Source organism: Diadema setosum, chromosome 11 (genome assembly GCF_964275005.1).
Source record: "Diadema setosum chromosome 11, eeDiaSeto1, whole genome shotgun sequence".
Classification (NCBI taxonomy): Eukaryota; Metazoa; Echinodermata; class Echinoidea; order Diadematoida; family Diadematidae; genus Diadema; species Diadema setosum.
In genome coordinates this window covers 36367466-36380939 of record NC_092695.1, presented here as the reverse complement: position 1 = coordinate 36380939, position 13474 = coordinate 36367466, and positions in this window count along the sequence as shown.

The following is a 13474-nucleotide window of genomic DNA, read 5'->3' as shown; positions in this document are numbered from 1 at the left end:
ATGTTATGGCCAGAATTTCTACTTCATTATGACTGGCATTTCGTTAGCGGTTAGAACCGTGCACTGTACCAAATCTAAGTTCAGTGTCGTGCTAGCTGTTGGGTATGTCACAATCACAACACAATGTACTTGTTTTCCACCTTGAATTACACTAAGCTTTTGCACATGTCGCATTATTCCTTTGTGTATGCATGTTTGCTGTAAAGTCACAGAAATGCGCAGAATGCTGAACAGCACCCAATCGGGCCAGACAGATGCATTAACTAGCTCCAAATACAGCTTGTCGGGTGAATATGACTGAACTTCCGAGAGTCCTACTGTACTTATTGTCTCATTTTTGCTAGAGGTGAAACTAGTCAATTGCAAGTTTCCTTACAAAAATATACATGATATTATTGATTTGATGTTTTTTAAAATCACTTTTATTGCCTCTGGGTAAATTCTTCTACAGGTATCATGTGCTTTGTGAGGCTGAGGGTTGCAGAGAAAGTTTAAAAATGTTTACAGAATGAAGATATTGTCAGAATGACAAATCTGTGTATGTTTCCAGATTAATTCATCGCACCTGTATGCACTTCATGACACTGTGTTGTCTCGTAAACATTGGACTTTTGTATGTGACTAAAGAACAGTGGGTTAATGATCTACAACAGCAAACTCTCCACACTGTGTTGTTATTTTGATTTGACTGAGATATTGTGTTGTTAATGTGGGTGTGAATCATTACTGTTTTTGTGCTTCAACAAATAATGGTAGAGATTTATACAGGCCTCATTTAGACATTTTCATTTTGGCATTATTGCTGTTTATTATTATACATGTATTTCACAACAAAGACATTTTGAAAAACTCATACAAATCTCAGAAATACAAAATTGCAATAACCCGATACTTTGCACATTCTTATACAGAGAGGGGTTGTGCACACTTGTGAACATTATTTCAAAGGTACATATGTATTACATTGAACTGGAATATCTCATTACATGTATAAGGTCGCAGGTCTAGCTTATTTACTTCATTACATCCCATATTCTAAACCCTCGTGTCTGTACACTTGGAACTCGCCCTTGAATATACACTGCGTGAACATGTTCAGCTATGATACAGTTACATACATGGAATACGTATGACACTGTATTGATTATTAATAGTACATGTATTTATGTATGTATATGAATCTTCACCTTGTCTACACATCTTCATATTGTCTCATTCACACAATGTCATAATCCTGCAGAAGCAAACTAATGGTGCTTTTGAACAAACATGTGCAAAGACGGAAAGGAAAGAGAAAGGAGAAAATAAAGATACTTGTATACATATGGAATGATAGAAGTAAAGCTGAAGGGAGAAGGGAAGGAAAACTAAGAGAAAATGTTGGAAGGATTAAAATGACATGAAAGAATGGGGAAAAGAAAATCAGAAAGCTAGAGATGAAAATACGTTGTATTAATAAAGATTATGACGAGTTATATAGAAGGGGGAAAAACAAATTAACTTAGAGAAGATTAAATGAATCCTGTTAGGAAAGATATAGTATATGTTAAAGGACATGTTTACCTTCATTGACATAAGGATTGAGAGAATGTAGCAATATTAGTAGAACACATCATTGAAAGTTTGAGGAAAATCTGACAATCCGTTCAAAAGTTAAAAATTTTTGAAGTTTTTGTGCAGTCACCGCTGGATGAGAAGACTACTGCAGTGTATGATGTCACATGCGTACAACAATATAAGGAAAATATAAAGAGAATTTCACAAAATTTTATCTTTTGAAAAATGTACACATTCCCTTGACTCATTACTGACATATGTTATGGGTAATACAGATTCCCATTGCTTTTAGAAAGAGGCAAGTCAAGTGCTTTTTTATTATGCGAAAAAAGTGAAAATATGTTGAATTTTCTTTACATTTTCTTTATACTGTTGTACTCATATGACATCACGAGCCTTGGTAGTCTCTTCATCCAGCGGTTCCAACACAAAAATTTTTAAAATTCATAACTTTTGCATCGATTGTCCAATTTTCCTCAAACTTTCACTGATGTGTTCTACTAATATTGCTGCATTCTCTCAATCCTTATGTTTATGAAGGTGAACTTGTCCTTTAAGAAAAGACAAAAAATGACTGCATAGGGGTTACTTAAAAGTGCTGATGATACAACAGTCAAAAGGGATAATAAAAAAAAAAATAAGATAAAATACTGTAGGAAAATTAGGCAAATGCATTCATAAAAGCATGCCAAATTTGACCTTTACTTCCTGGGTCCAAATTACACACTACGCCTGCCCAAAGGCAGAGCTTGATTTTAGCTACAAGAATTAGCATTATAAATGTGAGCACGGTTTTAAAACATACTGTATTTTCCTCCACCGGTAGGTGAAACCTACGGCCGGCCAATGTTATGTTTTTGGTTCCATATGTTTGTCTGTGTCTTTGTCTGTCTGTTTGTGTGCAAGATAACTAGAGAACAGATGAACAAATTGTCACAAAATAGGGTTGCTAGCAGGGTGCATTCATTGTGAGGTAAGAAAAACATTATGGGCAGTGAGGTCAAAGGTGAAATCATAAGGTCATCCAGGACATAAGCTTAATCTCCCAATAAATTAACGGATGGTCGGATTTTCACCAAACTTAAAGGTTGTGTTCATAATGAGGTTAGAAAGAAGGAATTGAATTTTGGGGTCTGAGGTCAAAGGTCAAAGGGGTTTAAAGGACATGAAATGACACTGATCTTTAAATAACTCAACAATGGATGAACAGATATGCACCAAATTTCCAGAGTGTGCTCATAATTAAGAAAGAATCATTAAATTTGGGATGACGAGGTCAAACGTCATATAGGTCATAAAAGTTATGAAATAACAATGGATGACACAAATTTTCACCAAGTTGCAGGGTGTGTTCATAATGAAGTAAAAAAACAATTTAGGGGTTATGAGGTCAAAGGTAAAATGTCATGATACCCTCCTCTCATAAGTCGTAAACATGCAACTCTGATGTTCAGATTCTTCGGCTGCACATGGGATGTGTATCAAGATGTATACACAGTACACAATACACAGTACATATGTACATAGTACACAATACATGTCAAGATTTCCAAAGGCCAGCCTTCCCATTACATGTTCTTCTCATGCTACGCAGATACACATATCTAAATTCTGGCTTGGAAATATCATACCTGTAGTAATGTTTGACATTTTTTATTAATCGCCAATATTCTCATTTTTCTTTTTCTTTTTCACACAGTTTAGGCTGCCCATGCCATCTAATGCACATAGCAGCAAAAAAAGCAGCAAAACAGTTACATGTCAAAGTAGAGGAATTGCTGATTGACATTTACTATTACCTAAAAAAGAAAAGAAGGAATGAAAAGCAAGGCTAATGGGAATAAAAGACAAAGAGACATACAAGACAGAGAAAGGGAAAGAAAGAAACCAAAAACTATGGCAGGAGCATCTGCAATTTCAGCTGCAGTTGCCAAGAAAGAACACAAGTTCCTCAAGCAAAAAGAACCCTGTGTGCTCTAAAGCCTGGTACTGTAGTTCAAATGGTCCATGCAGGTCAGCACTATCGGGATCAAGTTCTGCATATACTGCCAAGAGGAGGCCTGTTGCTCCTACAGTTTCAGCAAGCATCCGATGCAGTCAAAAGACTGGAACTTTTCGGTGCATGCTCGACCAAAAGCATCAAGTTCTGCAAGAAGTATACTATCATCAGTAAGTGAACGCTAAATTCTTCTGCAACATCACACTCCTTCTCCACAAAGTCTGGAAGTTCATGTGTTCCTATACAATCATCTGCAAAATCAAAAACTAAATCAGCTGCAAAAATGACAACGCCACAAGTTGCAGGGGCAACTGGACGTCCACCAGTTGAGTCCAAACTTGAGCATGTAGTAAAGATGACTGACCCTCACATGAAACCCTACTGTCTCTTTCTGAACAACACTGTACCCTTGTTCGATGAAGCCAACCTGATCTTGCAGAAAGATAAACCGTGCATACATAGCTTGCACAGGGTTATGTGCTAGCAGATGAAGTCACTGCTCATCAGATTTGTAAAACCAGAAGTTGTTGCAGGTCATCCAAAAGTGTATGCCGATTGAAGCTGATAAGGAGTTTGATGTATGGATGCGATGCACTCAGTGCCACCACTAGTTCCGCAACATGATGGACCTTACCTTAAGGATCACTCTCGCAGAGGTCACCCAGATCGCAGTCATAATTATCGGCTGTGCTCCAATAGTACAAATAGGAAGTAAGACCTTGAGCGACATCATAGGAAGATGCATCGCGGCCACGCTAAGAGAACACCGAGGTCTAAAACACTGGAAAAGAGACCACCGAAGGAGAGATCAACAAGCACCACCAAAGCAGAGCAGTTGCTATGGGTGAGTAGTGGTTCTGCTAAGAGAGGGTCAAAGTCCCAAACCCCTGATGGTGGATCTTCCACCAAAGGAGAGGAATGGCGAGAATGGAACCAAAAGAGAGCTGTCCCCATGAAAGACCAGGGAAGAGACTCCGTTGTCTGTCTTCACAGGATCACCAGAGCCCAGCTTACGCTTGGTGGTGATACAAGCGAAGACAGACAAAGAGCAGCAGGGTCTGAGGGGGAGATGCCAGAGAGAGTCAGTGGGTGATCACTACCGCTGCACAACTGAGACTGTGGTTTACCCTGATGGAAGAGAGTACAGACTTGAAACTGAAGAATGGGACTAATGGTTTCAAGCTGTCGTGAAGAGAAGATTAATGTTTTCAAAGTTGTTTTTGTTTACTTTAGTTGGAACAGCAGTTTTGGGATGTACAGTGTATGTCTTGTGTTAATGCAAGATGTTTGTTCAGCGCTGAAGTTAAAGTTAAAGAATGAAATAACAAGAAAATAAAATAACAATAAAAATAAAATAAAATAACAAGAAGTTGTCAGTCCAGTAGGTGTATTGGAACAATTACAATTAGAACGGATATCAGTTGATATACAGTATGTTTTTCTTGAATAGAGCACTTGAGGATGAGTTTATTCTTAAGAGGGGGGTAGTGCAATGAGTTGGTGGTTTGCTGCCGGCTAAGTTAGGTGGGCTGCTGGGTGACAAGCGAGGACACGGAGTTGACACAGATATTGGGCAGTGGTAATCAGGATAAATCTGCATGAATCTGGATGGTATGTGTAAGAGACGTGTGACGTCATAAGCGAGGGCCTAGGTGCATTCCATAATTTCACACCTACAGGGCGTTGTAATTTTTACTGCTTACAGTCACATGTCGTTGGAGATGACTTCTTGTCGTGCATCCAGCTGCATTTCTCGATAGTTTCAACAAGCCCAATGTCGTAAGTAGCCCAATGATGTAAATTACCAGAAATTCAAGTATTCCTGATCCGATATGCCAAAGCACATTAAATGACAGTTATGTGTGAGAAATTTGTGTTGGAAAATCAGTTGATGCGTATGAAGACTGCGTGGTTGGTGTATTGCATTGCACGCACGTTATATGGTAGCGGTCGTTCGCTCGAATGAAGCAAGCAATGTACTTGTAGTCACACATGAATAAGCTGTAGATACATTGTAATGAAAGAAGTTACAAATACGTGTACAGTATGTACGGTAGTTTAATTGTCGGGAGGTCTATAGTGAGTGTTTTGGCCTTTAGTTACAGTTATAGATGATTGATAGTGAGAGAAGTGCTTACAGTGCATAGTGAGTAGTGATTGGATATGTACAAGCCTTGTGTATGAAAGTAGGTCGCAGGGTCATTAGTTCAGTTTCATTACAGTTTATATAGAGTCTATAGACACATAATAAACAGCACAGTCATGTTGTAGATGTAATAAGTGGTTTATTCACATACATAGTTTTGAGTCACAAGAGACAGTGGTGTGCTCATGCAGGCAAACAATGATTGCTGATATACAGATGTAGGTATCTGTAGAGAGTACATGTGTAATCATATAGTGAAGGTACACATCAAGTATAAACATATAAGGGTATCAGAATACAATACATTGTACAGTCAGATGGTTGTCAAGTGATGATTTACTGAGTTTTAACAGTAGTTGTTCTGTTGTACACTGTTCATGATACTCATTGAACCTTGTTTTCTTTTGTCATTAAATCAAGGTTGAACCTTGCCAGTCGGCTTGGATTGCCGCTAGCAGCTTGTTGCTGCTTGCTACCAATTGCAGGCGTACTAGTTTGCTGATGTGAGCTATACTGTGTGGTTGACTCGGTGTCAACATATTGGTGTCTGGCTTGAATGATTGGAGAAATGCAGTGCAGTTAAGGTGGATGCGACCATCTACCAGCTGCACACAGTTCAACGACAGCTTGGAGAGAAGCCTGCAACCGTCAGGTGGTGGTGTCCAGCCCGATGACATGTGTCCAGAGGACTCGGTGAGTCAGTGTGGCAGCAAGGTGAGCTCCACTTCATCACGACTGAAAGCCATGGCCAGGAGAGCTGCGTTGGAGGCGGAAGCAGCTGCCCTGGAGGAGCAGCAGTTACTGGAGTTGCAGGAACTCCAGTTGAAGCAGCGAAGGAATCAACTGAAGGTGAGAACTGAGCTTCGCATCGCTAAAGCGGAGGAGGAGATATACCAGCAGGCTAAAGCGTCAAGTACACCTGTTCAATCTCCAGATGTGAAAGGAAGCAGAGATGACACATTGCCTTACCCAGTTGGTGGAGTAACAAGTATATTCAGATGCTGCAACAAGGTCAACAGCAGCTGGTTGATACTCTTCGGCTTCCTCAAATGCAGCTTATGAAATTTGATGGAAACCCCTTGAGGTATTGGGAGTTCTGGAAGGGCTTCGAAGTCAGTGTCGATCGCGTGAACATGGACGACACAGAGAAATTGACACGCCTTCTCCATTACTGCGTTGGTGAACCGAGGAAGTTGCTCCAAGCGTGTGTCATAATGCCACCTGAGCAAGGATACACGAAGGCCAAGCAGCTTTTGAAGCAGCGGTTCAGCAATTCCGTTTCCATTGCTGATGCATGGATGAAGAGGATAACAGAGGGTGGAAAGATCTCCCCGCACGATGGTACAGCCTTGACCGAATTAGCCGACGACATGACCGTGTGCTATATGTCTATGAAGGCGATGGGGTTTGAGAGTGAGCTCTCGCCGCAGAGTGTGCTTCTTGCAATCGTTGCAACGCTTCCGAGCTTTCTCAAAGGGAGATGGCTGACGAGAGTGGCTGCCATTCGGAACCAAGATAGAGTCCCGAGATTCGATGATTTGCTGGAGTTTGTTGGAGCTGTGGCTGTTGAGCAGAATGATCCAGTGTATGGTAAAGAATGAATATTCTGAATCACCTGACAGTTGAGGTGGATGTGACCATCTACCAGCTACAGTATGAAAAGTCGATTGTGATTATCTAATCACTTGGTAACATACATGACTGCTGATTGAATTGACATAGTGATGTTAATTTGATCCGACTTAAAGAATCATCATGTGTCAGCCCCATGAATGATTGTGGATGGTGTGGCTGTGTATGTTCTGACTGGTGATGTATGGGGAAGTGCAGCAAAAAGAAAAATGAAAAAAGGAAGAAGCTGCCTTTAAAAAGATTCAAGTGTCTCTTGCAGAAGAATTGTGTCCAAACATTATGCCCCTGCGAAGCCACTATTGCTGCAGACAGATGCAAGCCCGTTTGGGTTAAGAGCTGTAATTAGTCCAGTGGAAGCAGATTGCAAAGAATGCCCATTGCATTTGCTTCACTCACACTGAAGGCCAGTGAGATGAATTATGCACAGTATGAAAAAGAAGGCCTATCCTCGATCATCTCTGGTCTGAAAAGATTTCATAAGCAACTGCATGACAGACATTTTACAAGAAGGCTGGCAAGCCACAAAGAATCTTCCTGATGAAGTTAAGGCATTCGCATACAAGAAGGAAGAGTTAAAAGCGGAAGAAGATTTTATCCTGTGGGGACCAAGAGTTGTCATACTAAACAATGCCACATGAAGGAAAGAATCCTCAGAGCTTGAAGCAGTACGTACTCCGTTAGTTTGATAATAAGACCTGGCTGACAGAGGGAGCTATTTCAGTTAGTACAGTGTATTATAATTATGTTACTCTCTCTAGACTCCATCCTGAGAGCAAAGAGAAACAACAAAAAAAAGATGTAATTTTTGCTGACCAGCCTTTTGAACACTATTATGCAATGGGTACACGTAGGCCTATCATGCCACGTAGCCCCCTTTTCCCCACATTGACTGTGGACATAGCTCTAATTTTCATTCTGACTCCTCAACCTCCAAAGCAGATGGATGCATAATACCAACGCTCTCCTGCGTCACACTAAAAAAGGAGATGCAATTTTCCAGTCAATTCCATTCCTTGTTAAGGTTGTCTTGTTATAATTCTATAAATTTATGTACACTGTATATTACACATCGGAGAGGTGCTATGTTCCATCAATGTTTAAATGGTTTTGGAGCAAATATAGGAGTTACTTTTCTTTTACACACCTGAACTCTCAGGCCACTGCACCAGAGATCGAATCTCAGCTCCTCTCATTCACCAACCCTGCCATGAATCACTGAGAGAGAAATTCATCCAACTCCAGCACAAGACAAATTAATGTGAACTTGCATCTTCAGTATGGGTTTGCACCATTAACATCTCATTTCAATGCTGTGCAAGCTCTAGACGGTGCCCAGACAACGGGACACCAGTTTCAGTGCTATAGTGCACATCAGCATCTTGACTCCATAGCCCGTCGGGTGGTGGTGCGCACTGCAAAAGAGCCCAAGGAACGTTCACTCCTAGGCACAGTCTCTTTTAAATTGCCCCCATTTTGGGCAAACGACCCACAAATTTGGTTAGCCCAAGCGGAGGCACAGTTTAGCATGCGCGGCATTACTAAAGAGGGTACAAAATACGCTTACGTTATTGCCTCATTGTCACCTGAAGCTGGTAGGTGACCAAGCATTAGAAAAGGGCATTTTAAAGCAGCTGTTTTTGAAGAGACTATCCCAAAACGTTAGGCTAATTCAAGCATCCACCTCTGATGCTCTAACTTTGCAGGAATTGGCCGAGCTCGCTGATCGAATCGTCGATGCCCACGTACTGGGTATCAATGCAATGACAGCCAGCCCTCCAATAACAGCACCCATTAGCAGCAGTGGGGGAAATTTGAGTGGGGTTGCACCGTTGACATTGGCACAGCTAACAAGTGAACTTGCCAAGGTAAAGTGCACATTGATCGATCTGATGGTTAGCATCAAGAAAATGCAGCAGCATGGGCGTAGTCACAGTGGTAGTGTAGCAGGCAGGGGCGCCAAAACCCCATCGCAGCACAACAGCCAGCAAGGCCCAGGGGCGAACGCAGCGGCGGCAGCATCCAGTGATCAGCCTGGCGCTAATGCACCACTGTTATACTTTTACCATTTCCGATTTGGTGCTAACGCTCATCAATGTTCACAACCTTGTTCGTACAAGGGAAACGATGTGACCAGCGGGTAGGCATGACGACCCCAACTGGTTCCCATAGCAACACTCGCCTCTTCTACGTCACTGACAACGATACACAATGACAATTTTTGACTGACACTGTGCCACAGTGTCGGTGTTCCTATCCTCTTATCACTTGCAAGCCGTTAACAGCTCTCAAACAGCCACATATGGGAAATGTTCATTAACATTGGATGTGGGTTCACGCCATAATTTCAGATGGGTCTTCATAATTGCCGACGTGGCTACACCAATACTCAGTGCAGATTTTTTGCATCACTTTCACTTTTTGATCGATGTCCTGCAAAGACGACTGACAGACACATAGTTACAAATTTGCCTGTCGCAAGACAGACTGCGTCACACTTAATCCCGTCAGCCTACAAATGAACGCCGACATTGACAACGACCCATACAGATGTATTGTTAACGTCTATAACCTGTCCTCCTGCAGCTAGCTTACAGTCGAGTTCAACATCCTCTTACCAGTAGGCCTAATTGATCACCCAGCCCAATATAAACTGGGAGTTAACGAAGTTGCTGGCACCCCATGTGATAATCCTGTGATGTGTCCCTTTGTCCTATTGCTGTATAGCTTAGCCTTTTGGTGTTTAACATTGCACTAGTCTAGTCGTTCTATGGAGGGCAGCAGTAGCCCATTGCTTGATTGTGCAAGGATTAGTGCTTTTATAAGGCCATGGTAGACACCTTGGAAGGGGAGTAGACTTGAATAAATGTTTGTTCCAGCATCTGAACTGACTCAATGTCTGTTTGACTAAGTTCCGGTCTCTATATCTAAGAACGCAACACTGGTGAGCAGCGGTGGGATTTGAACTTATACATGCCATCGAAACACATACAATTTCATTAGCAAAATGCCGCAAACTAGAAAGTAGAAGCACAAAGACAATGTCGACCAGGAGGAGATCAAATTCCTGAAGGAAGAAATGGAGTGATTGAAATTGTCACATAATATTGTGCAGGGAAGCCCCAATGTGGTGGGAAATGTGCCCCTTCCACAACAGACACCCTTTGCAGGCACCACATCATTTGAAGCATCCAAACATCAATTTCTAGGATTATCCACAAGCAGTGGATAGGGAGAGGAAGAAAAGAGATCTCTTGTGCTCCTTAAAAGGAGAAGCTGCCGATCACGTATTTCAGCTCCAAGAATTTCTCAGAACTTTCATCTGAACAGCTCCTTGAAAACCTCGAGAAGAGATTCGGCGATCACCGAAAGGCGAGTTTCTTCCTCTCGCGGTTAGAATCACAGCGGCTGCTAGGAAATGAAAGCATCGAGGAGTACATGGCCAATATAAAAAAATAGCGCTCGCAAGTGCTGGAGAAGCGAGATCTGAAGCTTGCAGGCACAATTGGCATCTGTCGATCAGCGGAAGTGACAAACAAGTCAACAAGCTTAAAGAACTGCCAGAACTGCACCAAGTAGATGTAGTGAAGCAAAATCAAAAAGACAAAAAGAAAAAGTTTCAGAATTCTCAACAAATTCCACTGCGACAATGGCAACATCACCAACCAGAAAGGATTGGAACATTAACCTCAACATTCATCGATGGAAAGTGAAATTCAAGGTCGACACCAGTGCTCAGTGCAACGTAATCTCTGAAGAAATGTACAAGAAACTATACTGCTAGAATACCAACTTGAAACCAAGCAAGGTCACTTTAACTTCTTTCAGTGGGCATATCAGACCCACAGGGCAGTACACATTACTGTGTGAGTTTAAGAAGTACCATGCAGTCAACTTCCAAGTAGTGAGAGGTAAGAATATCACTGAAATCATAGGCCAAACTACATGTGAAGATCTGAGATTAGTAGATGTTGTATAAGAAGTTGGTGTTGAAACAAACACAAAGGTAGAAAACTTTCAGTCAAAATACAAGCATGTGTTTCAGGGCATAGGATGCATGCCAGGTAAACAAACACTGAAGGTCAAACAAGATGCAACTCCAGTTGTGCTTGCTCCACGTAGAGTACCAGTAGCATTACGAGAAAAAGTAAAGAAAAAGCTACAAAGAATGGAAGATAAAGGTGTCATTACCAGAGTAACAGACCCAGACAGAGGTTGGCTAAGCAGTATGTGTACTGTAGTTAAGCCTTCTGGTAAAGTCAGAATCTGTCTGGATCCAGCTGATCTGAATGTTGCACTATAACAGGAGTACTATCCCATGCAAACTTTGGAAGCCATATGCGATCGTTCGGCAGACCAAAAAGTGTTTTCAACACTAGATGCAAATTGCGGATACTGGATGATACAGCTAGATGCAGACAGTTCTGAACTCTGTGTGTTCAATGCAGAATTGGGCATTATAGATTTTAGGGACTGCCTTTTGGCATTAATGTAGCACCAGAGTTGTTTCAAAGAATCAGGATAGACACATTTAGGAAGGAGTAGAAGTGATCATGGACGACATTTTGGTTTTCGCTTCAAACCAAGAGGAACATGACAAAATCCTTGAAAAACTCCTTCAGAGGTGCACAGAAAAGAACATCTGGTTGAAGAGAGATAAATGCACATTCAACCAGTCGGAAATAAAAGTACATGGGTCACATCATAACTTCAAATGGTCTCAAACCAGACCCAAGCAAAGTTGAAGCTATTATCAACTTGCAAGCTCCTTCTGACAAGGCTGGAATTCAGCAATTTTGGGGAATGATCACATACCTTGGCAAATTCACCCCAAATTTATCTGACAAAACAGCACCACTCAGAGAGTTACTGGACAAAAATGTGAAATGGGAGTGGTCAGAAAGACAAGAAAAGCTTTCAAGAGCTAAAGCTAATGCAAACTTGCTCATTGACACAGGAGCGGTGGTGACTATCATCTCCTAAAAATTGTACAATGAGCTTCCATGTGAAAATGAGCCACCCCTGAATTTGCAAGCGTCAATAGAGAGCTGTATAAGGAGGCTCTAGAAAGTGCAGCACCCAGACAGAAATGTGGAGGCAATAATAATAATAAGTACAGCATTTGTAATGCACCATCAATCTAGTGGCCTATTATGAGGCGCAGCAATACCCTTACAAATACTGGTTAGTGACCAAGGTTACAGTAAAGATTATGTTTAGGGTTATGTTCGGGGGAAGAGGGGTAGCTGTCCTTGGGTAATTGGGTACCGGTAATTACTTGAGGTTGCTATCCTAGGGGATAATTGTCTGGGGGTTGTTGTCCTTGTCCTACCTAAAGGGGCAGTTGTCTGGGGGTAGTTGTCCAGGGGGTGGTTGCCTGGATATAGTCAAATGCCACCATAAATCTATACACCCATACGGATGAAGAAAAAAAACGCAAACAGTATAACTGTTCTTTCAATCACATAGGATTGTAATCATGCAGGCAGCATCAACAAAACTCAATACAGTGCAGAAAATATCAAACTAAAGTACATACATTTTAAACCATGTTATGTTGTACTTTCTTTGATTAGGTCTATCACTGGGGCAATTCAGTTAAGACACGATCTGTCATTTCATTTTTTCAACTCTTCAGTTATCATTGTTGGCTGCCTCAAAATTGAATTAGTCCCACATATTCATTTTCACGCAGTGAATACAAGTAAACTGGCATGTCATGTACTGCATAGCTACCTCGTGGCTGAAATGACTGAATGGAATTAGCTGATCCTCCATCTCTGCAATGGTTCTATGATGAAGTATGCTCAACAAAAACACAACCATTTGCACATGAAAACCTGATGGATTGCGCAAGAACTACAAAAGTCAACCAGGACCATGGAATTTGGTGGGGAAAGGTTTAAGGCAAGATCAGGAAACTTTGTTTGTGTCCATTGAAACAGCATGACTCCAGTTAGGAAAACAATTAAAAATTTCAGTCTCTGTCAACCTTAGTTCCATCCCGCTACAATCTACAGTCATTTGCTATTGGCACATCAGTAACGTCTGAGCCACCATAACACAAGTGCACTTTAAAGAAGGATATTAATTAAATCATCTTCTCATTTGTCGAAGGAAATGTTCTCCTGACCAGCCCCTTA